At 50.1% G+C, this 10836-nt stretch overlaps 1 protein-coding gene across 1 annotated transcript in view; it reads left to right on the top strand.

Annotated features, from left to right (window-relative positions):
• The first annotated feature begins 9079 nt into the window (after positions 1–9079).
• The window catches only part of LOC140201628 (large ribosomal subunit protein bL17m-like), a 409469-nt gene continuing 407712 nt past the window's right edge, over positions 9080–10836 (top strand). The window contains exon 1 of the mRNA XM_072266023.1: positions 9080–9084. The gene's annotated coding sequence lies outside the window, so the exon portion shown is untranslated. The remainder of the gene's footprint in view (positions 9085–10836) is intronic.

Raw genomic sequence — 10836 nt, 5'->3', positions numbered from 1 at the left:
TACCGGCAGAGGTTCCGGAATGCGAGGAAGCAGTAGGGCCGCACGTATCTAGAGTTTGCCCGTGAGATGCAGATGTATTGTGAGCGTTGGTGCACCTCGAAAGGGGTCAATGGGGATTATGACAGACTGCTACAGCTAATACTGATTGAGCAGTTTAAAGGTTGTATCCCTGAAGGTATGAGGCCCTACCTAGTTGAGAGAGAGGCAGAAACTTTAGCAGCAACTGCTAAGTTAGTGGATGAGTACACGTTGATACACAAAGCAAAGTTTACCCCGAGTAAGAGCTACCAGAAGGGTAGTCAAGAGGGCGGAGAGAGTCCGCCAGGAAAGCCAGAAACTAAGCCGGGGACTAGTGAGAAGGATAAGGTAGACAGGGAGCAGTTTGGCAGGAAGTTTCCTGGGGTCGTATGTTATAATTGTGGGAAAGCCGGTCACTTTGCGTCCAGGTGCTTTGCCCCAAAGAAGGAGACAGGGAAAGGGAAAACAACGGTTCTGACTGACTGTATTGAGCTGGCAAACAAACCGCTAGGGGAGAGGAGGTCTGATAAAGTTCAGGAAGGGCGCGAGAAGTTTATCTCGGCCGGATTGGTGTTGGTGAAGGAGGGGTTAAACCTGGTTGCAGTACGGATCTGGAGAGACACGGGAGCTTGTCAGTCATTGATCTTAAAGAGTGTGTTAGACTTTAGTTCAGAGACCGAGACTGGGGAGGTCAGGGTGATAAAAGGCATTGGGAAAGGGACTGAAGCAGTACCTTTGCACCAGATACACCTAAAAAGCGACTTGGTCTCCAGACCGGTCACGATCGGGGTGAGGCCCGAACTACCGATGGAAGACGTGGAGGTTTTACTTGGTAATGACCTCGTCGGCAGAAATGTGTACTCAGCACTAAAACTGTCAAGCCAGCCTGCCAGGTTTGAAGACCCGCCCATGGACTCACAGGTTTATCCCGTTTGCGCAGTGACTCGGCGCGTGTCCAGAAAGGCTGCTGAAGTGAATGTAGATTTAGCTGAGACGCTTTTACCAGCCTCGTACCAGGAGGGATAGAAAGTGAGAAGAAGGGGCGTAGTGAAACGGAAGTGGAGGTAGACTTATCATTAGCAAGGAAGGAATTTATACAGGCACAGGAACGATAAACAGCATCCACGCGCGACATCGCTTAGCGACACGGCACCAGCGGCCTGGGGAATCGAGTGCTGAGTTCGTGCGAGCACTACAGATGCTCGTGCGAACCTGCGATTCCCAGGGGCTGTCGGCAGAACAGCATGCAGAGCTCCTAGTGAGAGACGCATTCGACACTGGGACCAGGTCAGTGCATGTGCACCAGCGGCTGCTGGAAGAAGCTGAACTTACCTTAAGTTCAGCGATCGAGATGGCCGACACGCTGGAGGCCGCTCTGCATTACTCCGAGGCTCTCCAGGCATGTGATCCCCCGATGGCCTCGTGGGCACCGCAGACTCCTCGACCCGCCAGCGAATCAACCACGGCTGCTGCCAGTCGCGAGTCCGCGAAGTGCTACTTCTGTGGACTTGAGAAACACGACCAGAAACGCTGCCCGGCCCAACAAGCTACCTGATCCAGCTGCGGAAAGAAGGGCCACATCGCCAAGGTCCGTAAGTCCAAACTGCGAGTGGGATCGAGCTGCGCCGCATGCGAGACATGGGGGTCGCCATCTTGCCTGCACGCCGCCACCATGTGCGAGACATGGGGGTCGCCATCTTGCCTGCACGCCGCCACCATGTGCGAGACATGGGGGTCGCCATCTTGCCTGCCGCTATCTTCCCTGCAGGCCGCCACTACGTGCGAGACACGGGGGCCGCCATCTTGGTTGGCGCCACCTCCCACCGCCTACGACCAATGGGTGCTCACAGGGCACCCCACTGCGCCGGACCAAGACAGCGGCTCAACCCTGGCCTCCGTGACCCTCGACCAAGGCGCTCCCCACCAGCTCGCAAGGTCAATGATGGACATCCTGGTGGAGGGGCGCAGGACAAGCTGCCTGTTTGACACGGGCAGCACGGAGAGTTTTATCCACCCGGACACGGTGCAGCATTGCGGACTCGTGATACGGCCGGTAAATCAGAGGGTCACCATGGCTTCCGGGTCGCATACAACAGACATCCGGTGGGGTTGTGTAGCGACGCTAGTGGTGCAGGGCACAGAATATCGAGACTTTACATTACTGGTCATGCCTCAACTGTGTGCCCCTGTGCTATTGGGGCTCGACTTCCAGAGCCACCTGAAAAGCAGGACAATGGAGTATGACAGGCTCCTCCCACCAATCACTGTCGTAAATCCCCAGTTTTGTAGGGATACGTCACATACCCCGCTACCGACCACACACACACACTGACCCGCACATCCACCCAACACCATGCCAACAGCTGCACTGCCAACGCCACTTGCGGCCTCTCCACCCTCAGGATCCCTCCCCCATCGCTGTTCACCAGCCTGACCCCCGACTGTAAACCTGTGGCAACTAAAAGCAGGAGGTACAGCGCGGGGGACAGAACTTTCATTAAGTCGGAGGTGCAGCGGCTGCTCAGGGAGGGGGTCATTGAGGCAAACACAAGTCCTTGGAGGGCGCAGGTGGTCGTTGTTCGGAACGAGGAGAAGAATAGGATGGTCGTGGACTATAGCCAGACCATCAATAGGTTCACGCAGCTCGACGTGGACCCTCTACCCTGCATCATGCATATGGTCAATCAGATAGCACAGTACAAGGTGTACGCGACCATAGACCTAAAATCCGCTTACTACCAGTTCCCCATCCTCCGATGCCCTATCCCAGGGAACGTGCGCCAGCGCGCAGATCGACCGGCTATACACCCTACATGTAGATCTTTGCCACCCGGGGGTCACCCGGCTTTTCCACTTCGTGAAAGCCCGGAACCTGCCTTCTCCCTTGAGGAGATCAGGACGATGACCAGGGATTGCCAAGTCTGCGCAGAGTGCAAACCGCACTTCCACCGACCCGAAAAGGCACAACTCATCAAGGCCACCCACTCCTTTGAGTGACTGAGTGTTGACTTTAAGGGCCCCCTTCCCTCCACCGACCGCAATGTGTACTTTCTTAACGTTATCGACGAGTACTTGCAGTTCCCCTTTGCCATCTCCTGCCCCGACACCACTACCACGTCAATTATAAAAGCTCTGCGCAAGCTCTTCACTCTGTTCGGATACCCATGCTATATCCACAGTGACAGAGGGTCCTCGTTTATGAGTGATGAGCTGTGCCAATACCTGCTGGCTAGGGGAATTGCAACCAGTAGGACCACGAGCTTTCATCCCCGGGGGAATGGACAGGTGGAGAAGGAGAATGGCACAGTGTGGAAAGCTACACTCTTAGCCCTCAGGTCAAAGGGACTGCCGGTCTCCCGCTGGCAGGAGGTCCTTCCCGAGGCACTCCACTCCATCCGCTCCCTGTTATGCACGTCCACCAATGCCACCCCTCGTGAGCAGCTCTTTTCATTTCCCAGAAAGCGACCACTGGGACCACCCTACCAACTTGGCTGACGTCCCCAGGGCCAGTGCTGCTCCGGAAACATGCGAGGAGCAATAAATACTCCCCGATGGTCGAGAAGGTTCACTTACTTCATGCGAACCCCCAGTCTGCCTATATGGTTTTACCTGATGGGCGGGAGGACACGGTCTCCATCCATGACCTGGCGCTCGCAGGAGCACCAGGCCCCCACCCTGAACACTCCGTGGTGACTATTGACCCCGTACCCACCGATATATGTACCCACGAGACACCGCGCACTCCAAACCCTACCCAGACACCACACGACACTCCCATACAGGGCGCGACGTGCATGCACGAGGGATTACCAACGCCTAACATGCTGGCACCTCAAGTCAGCCCAAAGCCAGCACAACCGCCATCGCTGATGCAATTACCACTGGTGCTACGTAGAGTAGAGCAGTGGGTTAAGCACACACCCCTGAGGTGCACCAGTGTTGATCATCAGTGAGGAGGAGCTATTAATACCAATCTGCACAAATTACGGTCTTCCAGTTAAGAAGTTGAGGAACCAATTGCAGAGGGAGGTACAGGGACACGGGTTCTGTATCTTATCCATCAGGACCGTACGAGTGATGGTATTAAACACTGAGCTGTAGTCAACGAACAGCATCCTGATATAGATGTGACACAACTCCTTTGACTTGGCCCCATTGAGTGTTATAACTAGGAATATACCAAAATTTGGGCTGGGAGATGATCTTCGAGAACTTTCCATCCCAGTCAGCAGCAGAAGATAATTTACGGTTTAGATGGAGCAGGTGTGTGCATCACGTGGTACGTGGTGACGTGTGAATTCACGTACTTATACATATAACCTGGAATGGGTTATGTAAATGAACAAGAATACGTAATCTATATATATATATATATATATATATACACATACATACACAAGATTACTTAAATATATCTGAAATATTAAATACACAACTCTTCCCTGCTTAGCTATGTAATGTGCTGTAAAGTTCTGCTGCAAATGTAATGACCAGTCTGTAATGTCTCACTGCTAATGTAATGGTTTCTCTGTAGCAGCAATGTTTGGGTTATGACTCGAGATAACGGGGGCTTTGGAACGTGTGCTATCCGATGAGAGGCATGTTGTTTCTTTCTTGTGGGGCTGAGAGAAGGGATTTGCAGGCTTTTGTTTGGCAGAAGATGGAGAGAGAAGATACCAGAACGGGGAAGTCATAGACTGCAGGATGGAGTGGACTTGGAATGGGGTCCGGAGAAGACGCCCAGGGAGAAAATCGAGGGAGAATGAACCAACGGGAAAACTGTGAGCTCCAATGTTGTGAAATAGACTGTTTGATGAGAATGGATTCTTTTTCTTTTTTGTTTCTTTACTAACCCTATAGTCAAATTAAGAATTACAAAGCTCAATCACTTAATTGCATATTGTGTACTGTTCGTTATTTCATGATTACTTAATTTGTAACAGGGGAAAACATCACGCAGCATCCACCCAACCAAGATTTCTTAAGCTTGGCTGGGCCAGGGGCTGTCTTCCCCTGGAGCAAGCCGCTAGCCAGACCTGAGGGTTATAATTGTGGGAGCTCGTCTGGGATTGATTTCGTTGGACGCTGTGTGATTACCCTGAGCATTGAACTCGTGGGGTCTTATTGCTGGTGATTATCCATACGACGGTTATTTGTCAGTGAAGCTGGAGTTCTCGGGGGCTGATATGGGAGAGTACCTTAGCCCGTTGGAGCACTTTGGACCAAGGCAGGATGCAAAATGTGAGGAGGCCATTCAGTCGCTGAAGGAGCTGCTGACCCTGGTGCCCGTGCTGAATTTTGCAGACCCCCTACGTACTGCATTGGATGTCAGCCGAGAGGGTTTAGGGGGCATCCTGTATCAGGATCAGGGCACCGGGTTGAGACCCGTTGCATTTGTCAGCCAGAGTCTGTCACCCTCTGAGAAAAACTATCCCACGTACAAATTGGAATTTCTGGCGTTGAAATGCACGATGGTGGATAAGCTGAGTGGCTCCTCTACGGGGCCAAGATTGAGGTGAGGATGGACAACAACCCTCTAGCTTATATCCTGGCCTCGGCGAAACTGGATGCCACAGGCTATTGGTGGTTGGCAGCGTCGTCTGCGTATGATTTCAGCCTGAAGTACCAGCTGGGAAGTGGGAAAATTGATGCTGATGATTTGTCTCGATGGGCCAGTGAGGGACTGGACAGGGACGAGGAGTGGGACAACGTTCCTGCCCCTGGGGTGAAAGCCATGTGTCAGTTTGCCATCAACATGAAGGCAGAGGGAAAGCAGGGCAGGAGCGAGTGGTGGATCAGTTGGGAGCTTCTGATAACACCATCCCCGAAGTTTGGTGTAACCTGACAGCTCTGAAGACAAATCCCGAATTGAACTCTGGGGAAGTGGCAGCTTCTCATCCAGATGACCCGGGGTCAGTACCATCTGGTCAGCAGTCGAAAAGGGAGACATGGCTCAGGCAGAGAAGACAAAACACATGGCAGTGTCTCCATTACTAAGAGAATGGCCTCGGTTGGAGTTGCTGAACCAGACCCTATACCGGGTCATGTCACCCCCAGACCGACCTTGGTGTTGCCAGCTGGTTCTGCCAGAGAAGTATCAGAGGATGGTGTTAAAGTCACTTCATGATGATTCTGGACATTTGGGGGCCGAAAAGACCTATGGATTGCTCGGAAAGCGGTTTTACAGGCCCTGAATGAAGTCGGAGGTTAAGGAATACTGCAAGTCGTGCATTCGATGCATATGGTGGAAGACATTACTTATGTGTGCAGCTCCCTTGTCCTACTTGCAGAGTACGGGGGCCCCTTGACCTGGTGTGTATGGATTTCCTGTCAATAGAGGCAGATGCCAGCAACATGGTGATGCGGAAAAGAGGACTTGGGCTCGGAGGGACAGTACAGTAGAAAATCGTTTATTTATCACACGATATCATGGCGAGTCCAAGCTCCTAAAAGTGGGATCTTGGAAGTCTGCTTAACAATAGAGTGCACTCTTATTTATACCCCAAACGTACGTGACAAGAAGCACTCAAAGCTGTAAGGAGGAACCTAAACTACAATTCTACAGAATAGCGAAGCTGCACAATATGTCCTTGAGAGATTATACATTTTCTTAAGTGTTATTTCTCAGGACAGTATATCAGGCTTCCCCAGGCACAGACATGTGATGATTCTTAGAACAAGGAAGCACAGACATAGTTATTTTCCCATCCCGTCTAAAAAGCACATTTCAGTCACACAGTGTACATTAATTGCAGATAAGTGATTTCAGACTTTGAATTCATATACTGGTGTAGCCCCCTGGTAAGCCTCAGGCTCGCTCAGCTCACTTTCATCTGGGGGAGCAGCCTTCGGCCCCACCAAACTGGGTAATTAGTTTGTGTGGATGCTGTGTGATGTACCCCACCCCGCCCAAATAACAGACAATACACCAGATGTGCTTAAATGATTACATTTTAAAGATCTTATTAGAACTATATAATTAATAGAGATAAAATATAAAAGGAAAGTAAAAGGCACCAAACTTATCAAAATTCAACCACTTAGTGAACAACAGTTGGAGCTCAATTAACGGACTCCTCTTTCCACCATTCGATCCCCTCCGACCTCCTCAACCCACCACCTGGGACCAACCACAGTGGTCGACCAGATTCTCCATGCGCTCGCACTTCCCGTTTTTCCTGTTTAGGATTTCTATTTCAGTTAAGACAGCACAAAGTTTCTCTATTCACACTATGCACACAATGAGCGCTCACTGGTGTGTTTGGGATTTTCTCAGCAGTCCCTCCATTCCTTATCTTCTTCATGGTAGCAACCCTTCTAGTCCTCCTTTCAGCTAGGACTTTATTATTTTTTCACAGCCATCCCCCCTTTCAGCTCGGACGCAACAATCTTAATTCTCCACGGCCGTCCCCCTTTCAGCTCGGACGCCGGTACCTTCCCTAACTTGGAAAGTCCCCTCTTTCCGCTCGGCTCCTTTTTCAGGGATCCTGTTAAAATAGTATCTGTCCAGTCATTCCCTCCTAACTTGGGAGGTGTTCGGATGCGAAGAGGATCCCATCCTCATCGCTAACTGATGCGGTAAAGAGTACTCGTGTGCGGAGGGAGAGTGCGGTAGAAAATCCTTTATTTATCACATGATATCATGGAGAGTCCAAGCTCCTAAAAGTTCCTTGGAAGTCTGCTTAACAATAGAATACACTCTTATTTATACCCCAAACGTACATGACAAGAAGCACTCAAAGCTGTAAGGAGGAACCTAAACTATATTTCTACAGAATAGCGAAGCTCCACAATATGTCCTTGAGAGATTATACATTTTTAAGTGTTAGTTCTCAGGACAGTATGTCAGGCTTCCCCAGGGGCAGACATGTGATGATTCTTAGAGACATAGTTATTTTCCCATCCCGTCTAAAGAGCACATTTCACTCACACAGTGTGCATTAGTTGCAGATAAGTGATTACAGACTTTGGACTCACATACTGGTAAAAGGTCATTAACCCCTTAACACTTGTCACAATATCTTACTATTTTTCTTCCACACATGGCGAATGTCTTAGTCACCAGGGACCACTACATCAGATATGCTTAGGCTTTTCCCACCAAGGACCAGAGGGTGTCCACAGTGGCCAAAGAGTTATGGGAGAAGTATTTCATTTATTATGGCCTTCCCAGGTGGATACACAGTGATCAGGGACGGGATTTTGAGGGCAGACTCATCCGTGAAATACTGGGAATGCTTGGAGTCAAGGACCATGCCCTATCATCCGCAGGGTGATTCCCAGGCTGAGAGACTTAATCGGACTTTATTAGAAATGCTCAGGACCTTGGAGATCAGCAAGAAGAGCAGTTAGAGTCAACATATTGGACATCTGGTCCACTGCTGCAGCTGTACATGAAATCAAGCTACCGGGTACTTGCCATATTATGATATTTGGGTGTGAGGCGAGGTTTCCCATTGACCTTTGTTTTGGAACTGATGAGGGCGACTTACAACCGAAGTATGTGTCTGTTATGAGAAGAGAACTGAAAATAACTTATGAATCAGCTGGGGTCACGGCTGCCAAGCAGAATTAAGGAAATAGGAGGAGGTATAGTGGTATCCCCAGTAGTGTCAGAACCTGAAGAGTTAAGTCAGGAGGAAGGGAAGTCTCAGAGAATCAGGCGACCACTGGATAGGCTGGCCTATGCAGCACCAGGGGGACAGAGTGTGACCCCTACCATTTTGGGGAGCCTTTCACACCTCGGTTGGGCTTTGTGTTTTGCAGGAAGAGTTGGCGACTTATCTCAACGTTATGAGGACATGACGAAATATGATGGGGGGGATACTGTAACGCGCTGTAAGGTTTCGCTGTTAATGTAACGGCTTCTCTGTAATGTTCCACTGCTAATGTAATAATTTCTCTGTAGCAGCAATGTTTGGGTTATGACTAGAGATAACAGGGGCTTTGGAATTTGTGCCATCCAATGAGAGGCATGTTGTTTTTTCCTTGTGGGGCTGAAAGAAGGGATTTGCGTTCTTTTGTTCAGCGGAAGATGGAGAGAGAAGATGCCAGAACGGGGAGGTCGTAGACTTCAGGACGGAGTGGACTTGGATTGGGATTGGGAGTCGATACCCGGGGAGAAAATTGAGGGAGAACGAACCAACAAAAACCATGAGCTCCAACATTGCGAAATAGACTGTCTTCCCTTAGAGTAAGCCGCTAGCCAAACCTGAGGGTTACGGCTGTAAACTCCAACTCTCAACACAGTATAGTATAAAATACAATTACTATGTAGAGACATCCACGGCACAGTAAATTTTAAATCATCCCATTCAGGCCTAAATATCTAATCACTCTGGAGGATTTCTTGCTCTTGTGGGGTAACATCTTTCCTGACAAGGGAGATCACTCTGCCTTACAGCTGAGACTTGTGGCTGTGAAACAATCTTAGGTTCTGGGCCTTCCTCCGTGGTGTTTGTCAGAGTTGCGTCTGAGACGGTAGGACGTAGTTCTGAGAGTGGTAGCCATCTTGCTTCTTCTTCCTCCTTGCAATACATGGTAATAAAGCTATGAATTACGGTGCAATGTCGAGCAGAGAAGCTGGCAATCCCGTTGGGTGTGTGTATTGCTGGTCCGACTGCTTTGATGACATCATCTGGAATGTCTTCTATGATGAGGATGTCTCCGAGTTCACGGATGAGGTCACGAGTTTCATCCAGAAGTGCATCAAGGATGTTGTCCCCCCAAAATCGGTGACGGTCTATCCAAACCAGAAACTCTGGATCAACATTTCCGCATGAGCAGCACTTACCGTGCGACACAGAGCTTACGTTGCTAGTGATCAGCAGGAGCTCAAGAAATGCAGCGACAATCTGTGCAAAGTCATCAAGGCAGCAAAACAGCAATACAGGGACAAGATTCAGACACAACTCTCCACCAACAACACACCAGCTTATGGCAAGGTCTGCACACCATCGCAGACTTCAAAGCTAAATGCAGTGGAGTTTCCAACGTCACTGCCCCTCTCGCAGGTGAGCTAAATATTTTTCACGCTTGATTGGATGTTGCTAATACTGAGCCCTTGAGGAGACCTACGGCTGATGTGACCGGCAGCTTGGTCTTCTCTGAGGCCGAAGTACGCAGGTGTTTCCCACGAGTGAACAGTCGCAAGGCTGTGGGACCAGATGGCATCCCAGGACGGGTACTCAGGATATGCATGGCACAACTGGCAGGTGTGCTTACAGACATTTTAAATTTCTCCCTGTCCCAGTGTAGAGAGCACCCCGCTTCAAATCATCCACCATTGTATTTATTGTAGATTTATTGTAGATTCGACACCTTCATTCCCCCCAGCCAAAACACAGACCTACCTGCAACCCCCATCATCCATCACCCCGACATCTCAGTAACCGCTTTCTCACCCCAAATTACAAAAACTGCTCTCCCCACCCCTCTTCACTTCAACCCTCTTGTACCTGCACTCAGGATCTGTGAGAGGGAGGTGAGTCAGCTGTTTCGGAGGCAGAAGACCAGGAAAGCACCAGGCCCAGATGGCGTGTCGCCCTCCTGCCTGAAGATCTGAGCTGATCAGCTGGCCCCCATCTACACACGGATTGTGAACAGATCACTGGAGCTGTGTGAAGTCCCTCATTGCTTCAAGCGCTCCATTATCATTCCAGTCCCTAAGAAACCCACTATCAAGGGACTAAATGACTACAGGCCTGTTGCCTTGACATCTGTGGTCATGAAGTCCTTTGAGAGACTAGTGTTGGCTCACCTGAAGGACATCACAGGCCCCCTGCTGGACCCCCTGCAGTTTGCTTATTGGGCAAATAG

Source organism: Mobula birostris, chromosome 8, assembly GCF_030028105.1.
Source record: "Mobula birostris isolate sMobBir1 chromosome 8, sMobBir1.hap1, whole genome shotgun sequence".
Taxonomy (NCBI): Eukaryota; Metazoa; Chordata; class Chondrichthyes; order Myliobatiformes; family Myliobatidae; genus Mobula; species Mobula birostris.
Note: the sequence above shows the minus strand (reverse complement) of the source record. Positions and strands in the feature narration are given on the sequence as shown.